Raw genomic sequence first — 20,471 nt, 5'->3', positions numbered from 1 at the left:
CAAAGAGGGATTTTTATTTGCCTTTCTGGCAATCCAACAAGCAGTTTTTTCAGAAAGTTTACTTGGTCTTCCAAACCTCAACTTGACCTCTACTGTTCCTGTTAACTGCCACTTATTAATAACATTACGAACTGAGGAAACAGCTAACTAAAACATTTTGCTACCTTTTTGTAGCCTTCTCCTGCTTTGTGTGCATCAATTATATAAAATTTTCAGAGTGCTAGGCAGCTGCTTTGAGGAGCCCATGGCTGCTGATTGTTCAGACGACTTTTTGGGAGTCAGAAAACGTATGCTTTGCAATTTGCATCACCTTTGGTTTCCACACTATGACTGTGAACAAGCCATAGTCCTAACGAGCTAATTAAGGTCCGAGACCTTGGTAAAAGTTATAGGAGACCTCAGATATTTTGGGGTGCCTAAACATTTGCATGGTGCTCCTTTCCCTTTTCTTTACTGTACAACTGTACTAAACAAAAACAATACACTAATCTTGCATAAAATACTGAAAAAAATACGTAACCTTCAACTTTTTGCCTTTTGATGATCAGTTCATTTTCTGCTCAATTAACTATTTATTGTAACAGACATTTTAAGCAAGGTTGCCAACACTTTTGCATGCCACTGTACAGTGCAGGATTTGAACTTTAATGTGGGGCAGAGACGGGGATCCCCCTAGTGGTTTATAAAGAATGGTATCATCATGAAACTACCTGATTTATCTTAGTACGTGCACATTCTAAACTTACTGATATTTTTATGTCCAGTAACTGAAAAACACTTCTTAAAATCCATACTAAATATAAAAATTCAAACAATTATTAAATATGTGCAGCTGAAGCAGTGAATTCCAAGATGATTTAGGATATTTCCATTTAAGCAAACTTTTTAAAAGCATGTTGTTATGAAACCAACTTTAAAGTCTGGTTTATTAGTGAACCACTCTGACAAGTTTATAACATTTGCTATTGTAAGATTTTATACTTGCAGAATTAGCTGGTTCAAAATATTACTGCAGAGTAACATTTAACGTATGAGTCATCATTCCACTTTCATATGTCAAAAAATCATAGTACAGTACTTTAATTTTTCAAATCTGTCCCTCCTTTTTTTCTTAAACATTTGTCAAAATTTAAAAGCTTCCTGCTTGAATGAAAATTTGTCAGTTTTACAATAATCCTTTATTTCACAGCTTGTTAAACAGCCTTTGTTTTGATGTTTTGAAAGGTTCTTATGCAAGTGATCACATTTTTTATTGTTTATGCTTGTGTATGAATCCATTAATTAGAGAATTACTTGGGCTGTTGTTACCTGTACTCAAAAAATGAATAACTGTGAGACAACCAACATACATTCAACATACCATTTAAATATATGATGTGTACGGGTTATATTAATGATTAGCAGTTTGCCTTCAAACAGTAATGAAGGGCACAAATTCAGTGCCTGCAGGTTTGTATCTAACAATGAAGTATGCTGTTTTATTTGTCCTACTGAGCATTTTGCCGATTATGTTTCTCTGTTAACACAGTACACTTCTTATAAATAGGGATATGTGCCTTGTCCTATGAAGATACATTTTATTTGATATTAACAAATGGAATAACTCATGTGATCGTTAGTGTAGGCAAGTCAAACGGGCACTTTATTCATTTATTGCTTCGATGTTTACTTGCTGCAACTGTTATTTGCGCTGGCAATCCTTCCACATTCCACACTCCTATATTCGTAGTAACTGTAGATGTGTTTGAGGTATTCTGCCTCAATCCATGACACATTATACAGCATGTGAACTGAATGGATGCTTGGACTGATGGACATTTGTTGAAGTGCTCTTTACAATCAAGAGAATGAATGCTCTGGACTTCATAGGACACTATTAAAAAGATAAGATTAATCACTTTTATCTCCTCTTACAAATATGTGACAATACAAGTTAAACAATTACACCTTATTTTATTGGTAATGTTAATTTGCTTTCAAAGCTTGCACAAATCTGTTTCTGAACTAATACCATAATGGGGTTAAAGTGGCAATAACACAAGTCTGTGTGTGTGTTTTTTTTATTTTTATTTTTAATAACAAGTAGCGTGAACAGAAATCATTTAAAGACATGACTTTTGCCGTTTTTCTTTTTGGCATGTGTTGATGTAGTGCTCACTATTATGATACCTTTTTATATGCAGTTTTTACTCACATTTTCTCATGTATTATTGTGCCTTACACAGTAGTCCATCTAGTTGGAGTAACACAGGAGTACAGTGCCGACTTTCTCAATAATACCAACACTGTACCGTTACATTTTCAGAACTTTAGTACTGAATTTGTACCTAAGTATCATTTTTTGTTGCACCTCCACTTTTTACAGTACGGTAGTATATTGGTGGTTGGAATTCAAAAATACAACATTTTGGAGTAATATTACGATTTTTTAATATTTTTTTCATATAGTGATAATTACCATAAAAATTTCTTAAATACTATGATAGAATTTTAAAGACATTTGCCCATCCCTAATTGGTCATCTTGCAGAGCCAAGAATTTTTCTATTGGTGTAACTTTCAAAATGTCTCACATAATCTGGCCTTGTGACACTTACTTGGAAGGATCCAGCACTTTTTCCTGTTACACTGGCTATTATTGCTGACCTTCTGCTATACAAGACAGTAAATTTATACCCTTTTTTGATTGGCATTTCAAATTGTCAGTACACAAAAGTGGTGTTTTATGGGTTAGCCGTGTCACAATACTCAATCAAGCATGAAAAGATGTGCCTAAACTGTACAATGACTCACCCCATAAAACAGGACACATGTAAGCCCTTACTGAAAGTTTTTCTTAATGGTAGCTAGGAATGGACAAACAGGGAACATAGTAAAGTATTATCCTACATGCAACAGTTACTCCATGCAGCCACAGGAATGGCCAGCTAAGCTTGGATCTACATTGATTACACACGGCCATTTCCTAGATTCTCATTCCAAGAGGATATACTGTATGCGATAATTTTCTTGTAATACAGTTATCAGCCACTTATGCCATACTTTAGTTACACATCTGATGCTATTCTTTTGACAGTGGCAAAACGTTTAAGTCTGCTAAATTCCAAATGTTCACTAATAAAAATGGCATACAGCATATGACAATGGCCTCATACATACACTCTAAAGAAAAGCAAATATTATAGACAGAAAAGTCAGACAGCTCTGAAGAGAATCATAGCTGGAATCTAGCAAACATGTTTACCAGATTTTTACTTGATAAGCACAATAAACCTTTAAACAATACACTCAGCTCTTCCACCAGAAACGTCTCTATGTACTTACTACTGAATAGTCAAGTGATGACTGTGTTTAATCAATTTAATTCAGAATTCCAAGCTGACATGAACCTAAAGCAAAGGGAACTGGTGGAAAAGCACGGAGACATACAGTAAGCAAGTAAGCTGTTTTAGTCATTGCTTTTCAGTCTATGCATGTAATTTTGTTAGGGAAGCACAATGTGTACCAGCAGTAGTGGAAGATGGGAGTGGCTCAATACTCTACCATGTTCAAAAAGAATATATCCATTTGTGATACTGACCAGCTTCAAGAATGGTCAACAGGTGTAGGGCCTATGTTCTGACATATAGTCTATACCACAGTCTACAGGAATGTCTATGCAGCCTCCTTCTGGCTTGGAGATAAAGGCTCCCCACAAATCATTTGCAGTCCAAGGTATTATGATAGCACCCAATCCAAAGACTGGTAAACATGAAGATACTCACAACTTGCAGTTTGTCATAGACATCATAGAACCATTGTTAGGGCAAAACTTACTGATGAATGGCTAAAATGGTACATATACAGTTAGGTCCATAAATATTTGGACAGAGAAAACTTTTTTCTAATTTTGGTTCTGTACATTACCACAATGAATTTTAAATAAAACAACTCAGATGCAGTTGAAGTGCAGACTTTCAGCTTTAATTCAGTGGGGTGAACAAAATGATTGCATAAAAATGTGAGGCAACTAAAGCATTTTTTTAACACAATCCCTTCATTTCAGGGATCAAGGAGCTCTCCATGCAGGTGAAAGAAGCCATCCTTAAGCTGCAAAAACACAAAAAACCCATCTGAGAAATTGCTACAATATTACGAGTGGCAAAATTTACAGTTTGGTACATCCTGAGAAATAAAGCAAGCACTGGTGAACTCAGCAACGCAAAAAGACCTGGACGTCCACGGAAGACAGCAGTGGTGGATGATTGCAGAATCATTTCCATGGTGAAGAGAAACCCCTTCACAACAGCCAACCAAGTGAACAACACTCTCCAAGGGGGTAGGCGTATCGATATCCAAGTCTACCATAAAGCGAAGACTGCATGAAAATAAATACAGAGGGTGCACTGCAAGACGCAAGCCACTCATAAGCCTCAAGAATAGAAAGGCTAGATTGGACTTTGCTAAAGAACATCTAAAGAAGCCAGCACAATTCTGGAAAAAACATTCTTTGGACAGATGAAACCAAGATCAACCTCTACCAGAATGATGGCAAGAAAAAAGTATGGAGAAGGCATAGAACAGCTCATTATCCAAAGCATATACCACATCATCTGTAAAACAAGGTGGAGGCAGTGTGATGGCTTGGGCGTGCATGGCTGCCAGTGGCACTGGGACACTAGTGTTTATTGATGATTAGCAGAATACCCGCGCTTCGCAGCGGAGAAGTAGTGTGTTAAAGAAGGTATGAAAAGAAAAGGAAAAATTTTAAAAATAACGTAACATGATTGTTAATGTAATTGTTTTGTCATTGATATGAGTGTTGTTGTCATATCTATCTATTCATATAAATATATATATATAAATATATATATATATATATATAAATATATATATATATATATATATAATATATATATATATATATATATATATATATATATATATATATATATATATATATATATATATATATATATATATATACACACACACGGACAAAATTGTTGGTACCCTTCAGTCAATGAAAGAAAAACTCAAATTGGTCACAGAAATAACTTTAATCTGACAAAAGTAATAATAAATAAAAATTCTATGAAATTTAACCAATGAAAGTCAGACATTGATTTTCAACCATGCTTCAACAGAATTATTTAAAAAATAAACTCATGAAACAGGCCTGGACAAAATGATGGTACCCCTAACTTAATATTTTGTTGCACAACCTTTTGAGGCAATCACTGCAATCAAACGATTCCTGTAACTGTCAATGAGACTTCTGCACTTCTCAGCAGGTATTTTGGCCCACTCCTCATGAGCAAACTGCTCCAGTTGTCTCAGGTTTGAAGGGTGCCTTTTCCAGACGGCATGTTTCAGCTCTTTCCAAAGATGCTCAATAGGATTGAGGTCAGGGCTCATAGAAGGCCACTTTAGAATAGTCCAATGTTTTCCTCTTAGCCATTCTTGGGTGTTTTAGCTGTGTGTTTTGGGTCATTGTCCTGTTGCAAGACCCATGACCTGCGACTGAGACCAAGCTTTCTGACACTGGCCAGCACATTTCTCTCTAGAATCCCTTGATAGTCTTGAGATTTCATTGTACCCTGCACAGATTCAAGACACCCTGTGCCAGATGCAGCAAAGCAGCCCCAGAACATAACAGAGCCTCCTCCATGTTTCACAGAAGGGACAGTGTTCTTTTCTTGATATGCTTCATTTTTCCGTCTGTGAACATAGAGCTGATGTGCCTTGGCAAAAAGTTCAATTTTTGTCTCATCTGTCCATAGGACATTCTCCCAGAATCTTTGTGGCTTGTCCACATGTAGTTTGGCAAATTCCAGTCTGGCTTTTTTATGATTTGTTTTCAACAATGGTGTCCTCCTTGGTCGTCTCCCATGAAGTCCACTTTGGCTCAAACAACGACGGATGGTGCGATCTGACACTGATGTTCCTTGAGCTTGAAGTTCACCTTGGATCTCTTTAGAAGTTTTTCTGGGCTCTTTTGTTACCATTCGTATTATCCGTCTCTTTGATTTGTCATCAATTTTCCTCCTGAGGCCACGTCCAGGGAGGTTGGCTACAGTCCCATGGATCTTAAATTTCTGAATAATATGTGCAACTGTAGTCACCGGAACATCAAGCTGCTTGAGATGGTCTTATAGCCTTTACCTTTGACATGCTTGTCTATAATTTTCTTTCTAATCTCCTGAGACAACTCTTTCCTTCGCTTCCTCTGGTCCATGTTGAGTGTGGTACACACCATGTCACCAAACAACACAGTGACTACCTGGAGCCCTATATATAGGTCCACTGACTGATTACAAGATTGTAGACACCTGTGATGCTAATTAGTGGACACACCTTGGATTAACATGTCCCTTTGGTCACATTATTTTCAGTCTTTTTCTAGGGGTACCATCAGTTTTTTTTTTTTATTAATTCTGTTGAAGCATGGTTGAAAAGCAATGTCTGACTTTTATTAGTTAAATTTCATAGAATTTTTATTTATTATTACTTTTGTCAGATTAAAGTTATTTCTGTGACCGTTTTGAGTTTTTCTTTCATTGACTGAAGGGTACCAACAATTTTGTCCACGTGTGTGTATATGTATATATATATATATATATATATATATATATATATATATATATATATATATATATATATATATATATATATATATATATATATATATATATCAAAATACCCGCAGGCAGCGAGAAGTAATGTGTTAAAGAAGGAAAGAGAAAGAAAAGGAAACATTTTGAAAATAACGTAACATGATTGTCAATGTAATTGTTTTGTCACTGTTATGAGTGTCGCTGTGATATATATATATATAGCAAAATAGCGCATAGCGATGTCATGTGTTAAAGAAGTTATGAAAAAGAAAAGGAAACATTTTAAAAATAATGTAACATGATTGTCAAAGTAATTGTTTTGTGTATTTGGTGGCAGCATCAAAGTTATTTTCGTCTAGCTGCATCAGAAAATGTACCATGACGTCTGACACGCCTCCTTTTTACTGTTTTCTCACAGCTTGGATTGCTGCTGTCATACACACACACACACATACATACCTATCTACATCATATATACACACACATACATACACACACACAAATTATATATATGTGTGTATGTATGTGTGTGTGTATATATATATATATATATATATATATATATATATATATATATATATATATATATATATATATATATATACACACATATACTTGTGTGTATGTTTGTATGTGTCTATATGTGTGTGTATAGCTTTGGTCACTGAGTGCAAGGGAAAAATAATAAAATATAGTCTATAAGTTATTAAACAGTAAAACATTAACGTTTTAAGAAGTACAGGTACATTGAGCTGCGGTGGGTTGGCACCCTGCCCAGGATTGGTTCCTGCCTTGTGCCCTGTGTTGGCTGGGATTGGCTCCAGCAGACCCCCGTGACCATGTATTCGGATTCAGCGGGTTAGAAAATGGATGGATGGAGGTACATTGAGCACTACTGGAGTGGTTGTGGGTAAACTACATTTTAAAGACTGTGTAACACAACAGGTAAGTAACTAACAGCAGCTAAAATGTATATGGATCATCTCGGTAGTAGATCCCTTTTGAAAGGCGCTACACGACGGCTGTGGTATAGAAATTACATTTTCTATGTGAACGTTCAAATTTGTGCCTCTGGTAATGTGCCTTACCGGCATTTAAAGAAAATTAGTTTTGTGTCCTCTGCAGTGTTAAGAGAGAAAGGCTTTGGTTTGGGATAAAAGTAAAAAGGTGTAAAGAAAGGAAAGTTGCCTTTTTCTTTTATATAGTATAGAGAGATGTGTTCGCTGGACGTTATGATTGCCTTTTGGGGACAGTCATGTGGGTCTTGTGTAGACTGGTGAGACGTCCCGCCATTAATGGGCTGTGATGGCACTGTCAGTCCTTCACTCCTGTGCGTATCTTCATAATCCGAGCTGAGGACCTCATAATCGTGATATCGTGCAAAAGAAAGTGTGAATCGCCTTAATATTATTTTGCCGTGGTGTATAAAAGGGGTCCCGTGTTTGCACTTGTCTGGGCTATAGCGCAGGGGGAGGAAGAAAAAAATTAAAAGTGCTCACTTTGACTTAAGGCAGAAGCGCAGTCAGCGTCTCAAAGGCCGGCACAGCTATGCACGCGCTGGCTGCTCGACTTTTGCTGGGCAGGAGACCCCAGTTTTGTACACACGCTCATGATATCAAAAGTCTCAGCTCTTTGGAGGTAATTCATATATTATATATATAGCAAAATACCTCGCCTCGCAGCGGAGAAGTAGTGTGTTAAAGAAGTAATGAAAAAGAAAAGGAAACCTTTTAATAATAACGTAACATTCGCTTTGCTCTTACTTTGTTACCGTTCATTTAATCATGGCTAGTGGCGGAAAAATTATAAAATGGAAGGAGGATGGCTTTACCAAAACAATTATTGATGGCGAATCGATTATTCATAAAGCTTGAATTGGTGATCTGTTTTTCTGTGTTAACCTCATATTTTTTCATACTTCTTCTCAAACTAAGGTGGTGCGAGGGTAAAATGAATCGGGGTGCGCTGATCAATGTAATCGTGTACCAGGAAATCATGCATTGACAAAAGCTCCCTTTGCTTGTAATGCAAAGTGTGATTAAATGCATTATTTTTACGCGTTATGGAGCACATGCATCAAAGCTTCTCAGCTGTGCTTGTGCTAAGAAAAGGAAAGATTTTAAAAATAACGCAACACTATTGTCAATGTAACCTTTTTAAAGTAGTGCCTGGAGGATTCAGTGTGAAGAAACTCTAGAGACAGAGTGTGTATTAACTTGTGGATTTTTCTGTGAGTATTTAGTGGCAGCGTCATAAAGTTGCTTCTGCAAGACTGCGTTAGCCGCGGAGCTCAGCTCAGAGCGAAATGAGGTGGGAGGGGAGATGATGACGTGACTCCCCCACCCGCCTTAACTGTCAATCCCCCACAAACACAGTCTCTCGGAATTTGCATAAGCACACCCCTTCACCTGCAATTTTAACTTAGTTACAAAGTGATCAAAACTCTCGTTTATATCCTGCGTCCTCTCATTAAACTTGTATCCCGCATTCCCGTGGGCATGTGAAACGCCAGCGGTAGCCTGTCTATGAACTTAATTTAAAGTTTAGGTTTACACCTTGCTTTCTTTCCGAGGTAGCAACACTCATGAATATGGTAGTATATGTCACTCGCTCGCTTCTTATTGTTTCGCTGCCTTCTCAATTATATAATGCATGTTTTCTTAAGCGCTTTTTGGAGGTCTTCCTGGTTTTCTACGCACTGCGTTGGCAGTCAGTTCACGTGATTACGTGGGAGGCGTGAAGATGTCACACGAAACTCCGCCCCCCCACGTCATTGCAGCTCAACTCCATTACAGTTAATGGAGAAAAATACCTTCCAGTTATGACCATTAGGCGTAGAATTTCGAAATGAAACCTGCCCAACTTTTGTAAGTAAGCTGTAAGGAATGAGCCTGCCAAATTTCAGCCTTCTACCTACACGGGAAGTTGGAGAATTAGTGATGAGTCAGTGAGTGAGTGAGTGAGTGAGTGAGTGAGGGCTTTGCCTTTTATTAGTATAGATGTGACACAGGACAGAAGCAGCTGAATGAATTCTGAGGTGTTCAGAGGCATACTGTCTGCTCAAATCCAGCTAAATGCAGTCAAATTGATTGGGTGGCGTTTCATGATACAGATGGACAATGACCCAAAACATACAGCCAAAGCAACCCAGGAGTTTTATTAAAGCAAAGAAGTGGAAAATTCTTGAATGGCCAAGTCAGTCACCTGATCTTAACCAAAATGAGCATACATTTCACTTGTTAACGACTAAACTTCGGACAGAAAGGCCCACAAACAATTAGCAACTGAAAGCCGCTGCAGTAAAGGCCTGACAGAGCATTAAAAAAGGAGGAAACCCAGCATCTGGTGATGTCCATGAGTTCTAGACTTCAGGCTGTCATTGCCAGCAAAGGGTTTTCAACCAAGTATTAGAAATGAACATTTTATTTCCATTTATTTAATTTGTCCAATTACTTTTGAGCCCCTGAAATGAAGGGATTGTGTTAAAAAAATGCTTTAGTTGCCGCACATTTTTATGCAGTCATTTTGTTCTACCCACTGAATTAAAGTTGAAAGTCTGCACTTCAACTGCATCTTAGTTGTTTCATTTAAAATTCATTGTGGTAATGTATAGAACCAAAATTAGAAAAAAGTTGTCTCTGTCCAAATATTTATGGACCTAACTGTAGCTGTTGCAAATTCTGGGGTACTGTCATAGTTTATACTGCTAATGACTGGCACTTCTGTTGCAGTTGATGTTCTGGCAGTAAATTAGGGGACAGATTTTTTATAATGAAAGGCCTAATAAACAATTACAATGTTATATGAAAGTATGTATTCATACATTAGTTCATTTAAAGGGTTAACTCAAGATTCACCCCTTTTCTGTCTTTATTTGCAAACTTAATAGAGCTAAAACCCTAAATCTACCAAGGTTTTCATAACAAAGTTGGGAAACACTGCTGGTAAAAAAAAAGAAATAAGGAGGGACAAAAACAGTGTTTTGTATACTGTAGCTAAGATGACACCATATTATTCTAAACTTTAATCAATATTCCATTTATCACAGCAGTTTGGGGAACTTTCAGAATATTTAAATAAAGGATTTATATTTCAAACCAGTTGTCTCTAGGACCACAGGTTCTTGAATGGTGAAGATGAATGCCTTGTCCCCAGAAAAAAAAAAAAACAAACTTTTAATCTAGGCACAGTAAATGAAACAATCTCAGACTGTTAACAACTTGACAATAGGTCAATTCATCCATGCTACAAGAAAATAAAGGATTAAGATTCTAGGTACCTTAATTAGTTTTCTTTTAGAGTTACTCAAACAGAAAGAATGAGAAAATCCAGATATAGCATTTTAAATATAAATAGGCAGGTGGACAATTTCTAAGAAAATTACCAAGAATGGCCTATGACAATGACCAGTAATTTTTACTTGCATGTAATTCAGAGCTTTAAAATTCTATGCTCGGACAACATAAACAACAAAGAACACATGAATTAAGACATACATTATCCTCTCTAAGGCACAAATTTCAACAGACCTACTCATTAGTCAACTGGGGACACCACAAAAGAGAAACTGTCATCATAAACACATATAGAAACCATAGAGACAGATAGGTACTCATTATTCTAATAGGCCTTATATTATGTTTTTGCTTTATGTTCTGTATATTAGAGTATGCACTTATTTTATTACAAGATACATTAAATATGAAGAAAATCACTACTATTTATTCTTATTCCCAGCTTCTATTTTTTTGTTTCAGTTCATAGCACTGTGCTTGTAACTTAGTGTCAAAAATGATCATTCCATTAATTGGTTTCTAAATTAAAAAAAGAGCAAAACTTGCATAAATAGGAATAATATAAGTTTTGTTCTCAGAAACTAAATGCTTTGTTTAATGTTGTATCAGATAGAACATTAAACAGAACATTTGCTGTATTATTGTAAATCAGTCCTAGCTAGTATATTGCTATTATTGGGAAATATAAATGGGCACTTGAATTCTTTATTGGATATCTTGTCTCAAACTCTTTTTGGCATGAAAATAAATGTACATCAGAAACCAGTATATAAAACATTGCCTGGGCAATAATAAAAATCAAAAGGCGGTAATCTTTAAATGTTATCATACTGATGTTTTCATAAATATCAACAAAGCAGAGCTTTCCAAAAAGCCTGGAAAATGAACTCTAAACAAACTAAATTTCAGTTTTTGAAACAACACAAATCTGTCCTTTTTGTCATACTTTGCCATCATGTAATTCAGTTTCCCATACTGCAATTATAATTCCTCCCACATTCTAAATAAATCAGTTTTAAGATAACAAATACTTGAAACACTATGGATTAATTCAAACAATGTCCAAAATGACCTACCTTTTAAAATGTCCTACTTGAGCTGCAAACAAATTAATTACATATTTTACTTTCACATATAGTTGTGAAGCTCATGTGGTAACTCACCTGTATGATGGTCCAATTTGAAGAACATTTAGAGTCCCGGGGGTGAGGGTGAGGTATGGTGGTAGAGGGGAATTGAAATAATACTCAAAATACTTAGTTGTTATTGACTACGGAACCATTTCTTCTATAGTCAACACAGTCCAGGCACAAGGAAACATTGGAGAAAATTGCCTGAGGAAAAAAAATGAAAATTTCACTGCTAAGGCTTGACATAGATATATGACTAAAATAGATGGATCAAAAAGGTTAATATAGTTTATGTTTGGAATTCCACATTGAAAGCACACAGTCTCAAGCTACCAACGTGTATTTATATGAGCTTTCAGACCTTTTTCAACTTTTGTGTCAAGCCAGTCTTTAAGATAGTCAGCAGTAATCTCATAGTTTTCCTCTGACATCACAGAACAGCCCAGCTTCAGAAAAGGAATCCTGGCCCAACCCCACATTCATTGTTCCTGTGACTAGCCCAAGTAAAAGAATGCCGAGGATGAAGATTTTAGGTAATTAATTACCCGAGGATAGCAATAGGGTGTGGGATGCAAATAAGCTCAAGCAGTTCCCTGTGTTTTATTTTATTATTGAAATTCTTCTCTGTATATTTTGTTGTATTTACGTATAATTTACACTGAAACCAAGGTAAATTAAACAAAAAAAATATATATATATATATCAAACTCCACATTTCTGCCATTACAAACCCATGCTCAATACCCAGACATGATTACCACTTAGCACAGTGGCATCATCTCAACTGATCACAGGCCTATGTGAAATTGAAAGGACAAATTGTACAATTGTAAAATCAATTAAGATTCCATTGTGCCATATGATGCAGCACTGGTGCATTTACTTTCATTCACTACAGAGTGCCAACACCTTTTTCATGGTTATTTGAAGCTGAAGCAGAAAACACACACTGAGAAATGATGCTGAAACAAACCATACCATACCAAAACACTTAAGCATGCCCTAGACACCAAACCATCTTGAATACTTTTTGCATTCCAAACATAAGCAATACTAGAATTGTGAGTTGAGGTGCACAGTATACAGTTAGAAACAAAACACAAATAGAAATGTGTCAACTGGTAGACATTTTTGGATATCATTTTTAACACAGTTAAGAACATCTTAGTTACTGTTGCAAAAAAGACAGTGTTTCTAGAGTGGAGTGGGCTGACACAGTGTGCATCAAGCTTCAAACACACAACCACCCATCCACAACTCCTGCCCCTCCCCAGAAATGTTTACAATCACAACTTCAGACTTTGCAAGGTGACTGTGGAAGAAGGAAGCTTACGGTTATTTGTTCTACTTCAAACACTGATGATAATAATAAAGATAACAAAGTAGCCCTGGATTAACCATTAAGCAAAATAAATACATTCTTTGGGTATCAAAAGAAATGGTCAACTAGAATGTTTTAAAAAAAAGTAATAAAAAAATTTAAGTATAAATAAATGTAAAAGTACGCCACAATAAGCATTACTTACATTTCTTTTGACCTATGTATATTGAAATGCTGTATATCTTCAAAGTTAGAAAGCAATGGTGCAACACCCTAGTACTATAAAGCAATGATATGAAAGACATTTTGTTTCATAAAATATGTTTCATCATTAGTATGTATGCCCTGCGGTGGCCTAGCGCCCTGCCCAGGGTTTGTTCCTGCCTTGCGCCCTGTGTTGGCTGGGATCGGCTCCAGCAGAACCCTGTGTTAGGATATAGAGGGTTGGGAAATGACTGACTGACTGACTGACATTAGTATATATTTTTTTAAAAACTGGCTACCAATATTGATTTCTGTAGAAAGCAGATTTTGAAAATCTGTCGTATGGCAAGTGTGAAAGCTTTTGGTAGTAAGCTTTTTTATGTAATGTAAATCTTATTCTGATAGCTTTTGCAGAAGCAGGATTAAGTCAATGTAGATCTATATTTTCTTTGGTTTGTCTTAATATATCTTCATTATCATAAAGAAGTTTTGAAATACTATATTAAAGTCTAGTTAGCTTTGCTTGATTTAGTTCAACCAAAGGAACTGGGAAGAATAACTGATTTTTTTTTTAATGTTAATCTTGTTTCTTTTTTTTTGTATTTATAGTCTATACAGTATGCATTATCAAAGATTCTGTGTCTTTTTAAACGTATGCGCAATACATGTTTACTTCTTGCTCAGTCATTCTCGTTTTTTATATTGTACAATTAAAACATTATATATATAAAATATCAATCCCCGCGAGGGGATGCAGTGGAGTGTGTACGCCTGATGAGCTCAAATAAGGGCGAAACACGTGTCACATACTCTTATACTTATATATATATATATATATATATATATATATATATACAGTATGTATATAATGAATATAAATTATTTAGATTAGCTGGCTAAATTTATTTTAAAAAGATTTACTTACCCTGGAATTTTGACCCTTTCTTTCAGTTTATCCTTCTGTCCAGGTGCTCAGGATGGTGAGTATTTGTATCACAAATTCTATTTCTTGTTCAGGGTTTTCTTGTAGTATGTGTATACTTGTATATTATTGTGGTTTAACGCCAGTTGTTCTAATTCAAAGCTTTGTGTTTCTTGTACTTATGCTTTATTTAGTGTTTATGCTGATATTATGCTGCATATTTGATCTGTTTTTTGCTTTATCTCTCTTACTCATTCTGAAATTCTCTGAAGCGCATTAAGCATGGGAAAGGTGCTACATAAATAAAATGTATAATAATATTATTACTATTACTTTATTTGATGAAAATTGACTTAATGAAAAAGAAACATCACAGTAAAACTATCCATTGTTGACTTATAAAATCAGGTCAACAGAAATACCTAAACTGGATTAAATCTGAAAAGTATACGCATCTAGATTATAGCATAATATTTATCATTATCATGATCATTTTTAACTATATCGTGATGTAAGTTTTTGGCCAGACCACCCATTCCTATTTGTGAGGTGCACGCATTCAATCCTAAGTAGTATCTCTTGGAAATAACCCATAGTTTTTTCAGCTAGCTAGACGAAAAACAGACAACCCTACCCCCCATAATGAAACTATGCCTACTTACAAACTTGGTATTAAGTAGAATATTTAACATTGGAAATATTGTTGGCGAAGTCTCATGACTTATGAGCACATACTTGATCAATAGAATCACAGTCACTCACACAAAAAAGTCAACTTCTATGACTCAGCTGTGCAAGGATGAATCTCATAATGAAGATGACATTTTTCCATGTGGAAACTAGAGCTAATTCCTTAAAATAACTGAGTGAAATCTGCATAAACTACAGGTGTACTGCTTTTAAACCATCACTGTTGTCCGTTTACTAATTGCATATTTGCATAAATGACTACTGTTCTTATGGTGGACATTAGGAAATTTAAAGGCAGAGCTCAAGAATGTAGCTTTTACTCAGTGTGCTCACTTCTCATATTCATTGATTTCCTCTCAGCTATTTTTTTGTTTCAGCTACCAACAAGCTTTTACAAATATTTCTTACCTATATCTTTTCATTCAGCCCAAACCCTTTCTTATCTTAAACCATAGTTATTTAGGTGTTTGTTACTTTAAAATGTGCATGTTTTTTTACTTTGATTCATTCTCTTCTTGATGTTTTGTCTTCTTTTCACTGTCTCTCACTTCTACATTCAGTCTTCATTGTCATTTTCGTGTTTTGAGACACAAATCAAGTTTATGTGGTAGATGTTTTAGGATGAAAACTGCACACCAGATGCTTGACAGCAAATTCAACCTAACAAATTAAGTTCAATATGATGTGGGGCGTTTTCCCTTTTTTTTTTTTTATTAAGTTTACTTTATGTTTTGTGGTTCACACATGAACTTCCCATATTTGTGTACATTTCTCATTTCTGATTCTCTAAAACCCCAAACTGTATGGGTTTTCTCATTTTTAAATTCAACTTATTTAACATACTGCATAAACTAATAAAAAAAATGTTTCATATTTTAAATTATTTATTTTTTATAAAAGGTCCAAAACTCAGAGGGCAAGTACTTTGTGGTATTTGGTTTGTTAACTCAATCTACTACAGTATTTGTTTATATTACAGCTGGCCGCTTAAACCACTGTGTCTTGTCCAAAGTTGGCAGTTCTGATGTCTTGGCCAGAAAAATACATCATATTGTGGTCATACAGAAACAACTTCTCTGGCACTCTGGCAGTTTACAGAAACAACTTCTCTGGCACTCTGGCAGTTTACATGTGTATCTTTAGGTTATATAGTGGCCAAGAGACAATATCATTTTGATGAAGAGTATAAAGAAACTTGAGTAAATTAGTCTTATAAGCTTCAACTTCTTTGAAGTGGAGAAAGTTTTTTCATTCTTTATTCATGAAAATATTCAATGCAAAGCAGATGAAGAAGCAAACGGTAAACAAGAAAAGTGGAAGTTTGCAATGTTTTCCAGTGGTACAGCAAGATATAAAATGGTCTCATAAAATAAGAGGGAAACAAAACAAATTCAAGCAGCATTTAAGAAAAGCATCCAAAAGTTCTTAAAAGCTACTGATTGCACTTTAATACCGTCACTTCAAAGCTGCCAACATAGGATTTAGTGTTCTTGTGCCAGTGATTATGGCTACCAGCTGCTGCCTTAACTAAGCCTAATCCAATTGGGACTGATGCACTTGTTCAAAAATTACTTCAATAGGGAATCATAATCCCTATTGCTCACCTGGATATATCTATTGTACTTGCAAGTCGTATGCCATTCTTGCCTCATCTCTCTACAGCTGCATCCCACATCAGATGCAAAGCCCTGGTGTTGCCTTACTGAACCACCTGGAGATCTAATCTCAAGAACCTCCTAACCCCCTTCCCCATCATACGAATGAGTAAATGGTCTATCTGCAATATGTACCTAGCTCACCTGAACTTACACAAAAAGATTAAAACAGTATATGTAGTTTAGACCACACATGTTTAATACAATGTTTGTCTCTTTACTTGCAATATTTGCAACACAAACAAATCTAATACAATGCAAAAAGAATATCACAAAAAATTAAATGATACCATTTACAATTGATGCAGTTGATTATAGCTTTATAAATGCCATAGAATTAGGTCAAATGAACCAGTAGAAAATGAGTGCATAGTTTTTGTTTAATTTTTAATTACCTTACACCATTCACTGTTGAATTTCTATTATGTTTTCTTTTGCTTTAACCTTTCACAAAACAAAAGCACAAATACACACTAAAAACTGCAATTTTACCTGATAATTGATGACAGTGTTAAGACAGCTCAAAACCAACCAACACTGTGAAATTTACAACAGCTTTGTAATCTAGGCATCTACAGTATTTCTTAAACAATAAGACAAATTCATACTTTAAATTTGTATGTTAAGATTCCAGTAAATGAGCACTAAAAATTCATGTTGCGAAATATGCTCTTGCCATAAATATTGCTCAATCAGAATTTAAATGTCAAACAGTGAAAGCCAAAAACTCTGTGCATAAAACATTTTTTAACATTTACCATTAAATTAAAATGGCAAAAGCAGAAATTCACACAGACGCAGGGAGAACATGCAAACTCCAAGCAGGGTGGACCTGGGACACAAGCCCTGGTTTCCTTACTGCAAGGCAGCACTGCTACCACTGCACCACAAATATTCTTAAGATGTGACTTTAAAACCTTCATAAAATGTGTTTATGACTGGCAGAGGCTCTGCTTCAGTGTATTAATTAGTTAATAAAATGCTTAAAAGAAAATCAATGAAGCTTCTGGTGTCTACAATCCAAAAAATGGATAATAAACCCATTAGCTTTTCTATACAGATTCTTCATGAAATAAAATGTTATGCGTCTTTGTCTTTTTGATATATTTAACATTGTAGTGGGCAAATCATATTTAATTAAACATGTTACTCACAAATTTTCTTTATAATCTTGTTCAGGTAATCATATGTTAAACAGAGATGGAATAATATGTGTTTCTTATTCAATTCAATTAATGAATGACAGCTGGTTCATAAAAATTTTTCATAATAATATTCTGAATCACGTAAAATACGGGGCTTAAATTTTATCATAATTATGAAAATCACACATCTTAATTATAAATCTCATACATTTTAACTCTGCAAAGTGAGAAAATTCCACTACTCTTTTAAAAAAAAAATTCTGCTATTGCCAGTTTTATCCAGTAATAATGTTTGGTGCATGCTCCAAATTATATTGTAAATTATCAGTTAGGAACCTGGACTATATAAAATCTATCTAGATAAGCATTACTTAAATTATGGATCATAGACATGTCTATGATGGGTTACAATAGATAGATAGATAGATAGATAGATACTTTATTATGACTGTCTAGTAAAATTAGCCGAGTGCATCCTAGAGCAAATTCTGCATCGTGTGTTATACCACCTGCAGCACAAAAATATAATACGTATTACACATCTCACATCTGAAAACCTGGTAAACCTAGCAGATAATCAAACTAAGAAGAATGACACAGATAATGCTATGAAGTGAAGAGACAACAGCGTTAGACTGAAATGTCAAAATGAAATTAAATCCTGGACAAGTACAGTATGTGATAATTTTCAAGGAGTTACAAAGGGTGAGGGAATAGCCGAGAGTATATACAATATATACCTGTTGTACCATAGCTGTGTTGCGCGATAAAAGCAATTTCACTGGCCATAAACAACTGTGCTTCATTGTATGTCCAACATTGGCATTAAACTGTTGTCCAAATTATATAGCAAGAGTTATCCGGTTAACCATATAATATACAAATAGTGTATATATTACTGTTAATGTGTGAAATTAGGCATTGTGCAGAACACCTAGGAAATCTATAGAATGCTGAAAATGTGAGGTCAAAGTATGAATACGATTAAAATTTCAGATATTTCCTAGGCATTCTAGGTAATTCTAAAAGACAAAATCGGCAAGTCATTCTGTATACCAAGAGTTCCCAAACTTTTTTCGCCCGCAGACCCCTGTACCAAAAACTTCTAAAACTGTCGACGCCCTAGTCATTTACTTTACTTAATCAAATTAATATATTTGTACAGTACTCGATAATAAATATTTCACTAGATATGAAACTTTTCATTTTAATCATTTGTAATTAAAGATTGAAAAAGATAAAAGGACTACAGAATATGGCATTATCTTGTGCAACATTTAATATCAAAACCTGCACTAACGAAAATTAAAGCAAAAAAAATATGAGCAGTTTTTTTTTTACAATTTTGACATTTATGAAATAAATATGTAAATGGAAAATAAGTAGAAATATTCCAAGCTGTACTGTCAGCATTTCTTTTTTAGTTCAGTCATATTATGATCTGAAGAAATAAAAACTTCTTAACAATTTCGACAGCCCCGTGATAAAAAAAAACCAATAATGTACTTACTTGAAACAGAACATTTTTGTTCAAACTCAAATAAACTGTGTCCTCTGATTTTATTTTTCGTAGTACTGCTCCTCAATAAATAATTATATTCAAAGTTCAAATCACAAATAAGTGCATGTCACATCAAACGAACCAATTTATAGTGTTTTATGAAAGCATGACCGTACAAGATTGATGGATATTTGATATTAGCAGAATCTGTCGTCTCATTCCACTGCGAGCAAGTGCGGACATGCAATGTTTTTTTTATGTCAGCACTTGCTTTGATACGTTCGATAAGACAATGAACAGACATGTTTGTGCTACATGTATTTTCATGCATTCTTATGTGTGATTCTTTTAATGACACATTTTATCTTTTCGTTCGCAAGTTTGGTATGTAATGTGTTTTTATCAAAAAAGTGTTTTTTTGAATTATTATACTTCTTAATTAGGTACCTATTGGAACCATAGATATTTTGAAGTAACAAACAAATAGCAGTAGTAAGGGGGTCTATTTTTGCTGTTGTCGACCCCCAAATTTTTTACTGAAACTATCGACCCCTAGAAAGTCCAAATCGACCCCAGAGGGTCGATATCGACCACTTTGGGAACTCTTGTTGTATACCCTAGGTATTTATATACAAAGCCTAGGGAAAGTATATACCATATTAAAGTAACATTGACATTTCATGCTTTGCCTAGAAGCGTCACACATTCTATAGAATGCCTAGGCTTTCAATACAATACCTGCTTTTCACACATTGGCAGTAACATATACCTTTTTGGGTATAATTTAGCAATTTAGCTATTTTTTAAACACTCTATTAATTGAATTATTAAATTGATAATGATAAACTATTTGCAAAGTCATTTAGAAAAATGTATTGTTAATGGTGAAGCTCATTTAGAAAATGTTACTTAAAGCAAACAAAAACATATTATTTAAGACAAGCAAAATAAGCTGTATCAATTTATTTTTTAACTACTTCATTCCCTAACTGGTGCCATGAGTCAACTGAATA

At 34.8% G+C, this 20,471-nt stretch overlaps 1 protein-coding gene across 3 annotated transcripts in view; it reads right to left on the bottom strand.

The window, feature by feature from the left end:
- The window catches only part of ncoa1 (nuclear receptor coactivator 1), a 153,968-nt gene that overhangs the window by 91,593 nt on the left and 41,904 nt on the right, over window positions 1–20,471 (bottom strand). For 2 of the 3 annotated variants that reach the window (XM_039748462.1, XM_039748463.1), the window contains exon 2: window positions 12,054–12,224. The exons of the other annotated variant lie outside the window; for it this stretch is intronic. The gene's annotated coding sequence lies outside the window, so the exon portion shown is untranslated. The remainder of the gene's footprint in view (window positions 1–12,053; window positions 12,225–20,471) is intronic. 3 annotated transcript variants of the gene reach the window in all.

The sequence above is a fragment of the Polypterus senegalus genome, chromosome 3 (genome assembly GCF_016835505.1).
Source record: "Polypterus senegalus isolate Bchr_013 chromosome 3, ASM1683550v1, whole genome shotgun sequence".
NCBI classification, from domain to species: Eukaryota; Metazoa; Chordata; class Cladistia; order Polypteriformes; family Polypteridae; genus Polypterus; species Polypterus senegalus.
The sequence above is the reverse complement of the archived record's forward strand: the minus strand, read 5'-3'. Positions and strand labels throughout refer to the sequence as shown.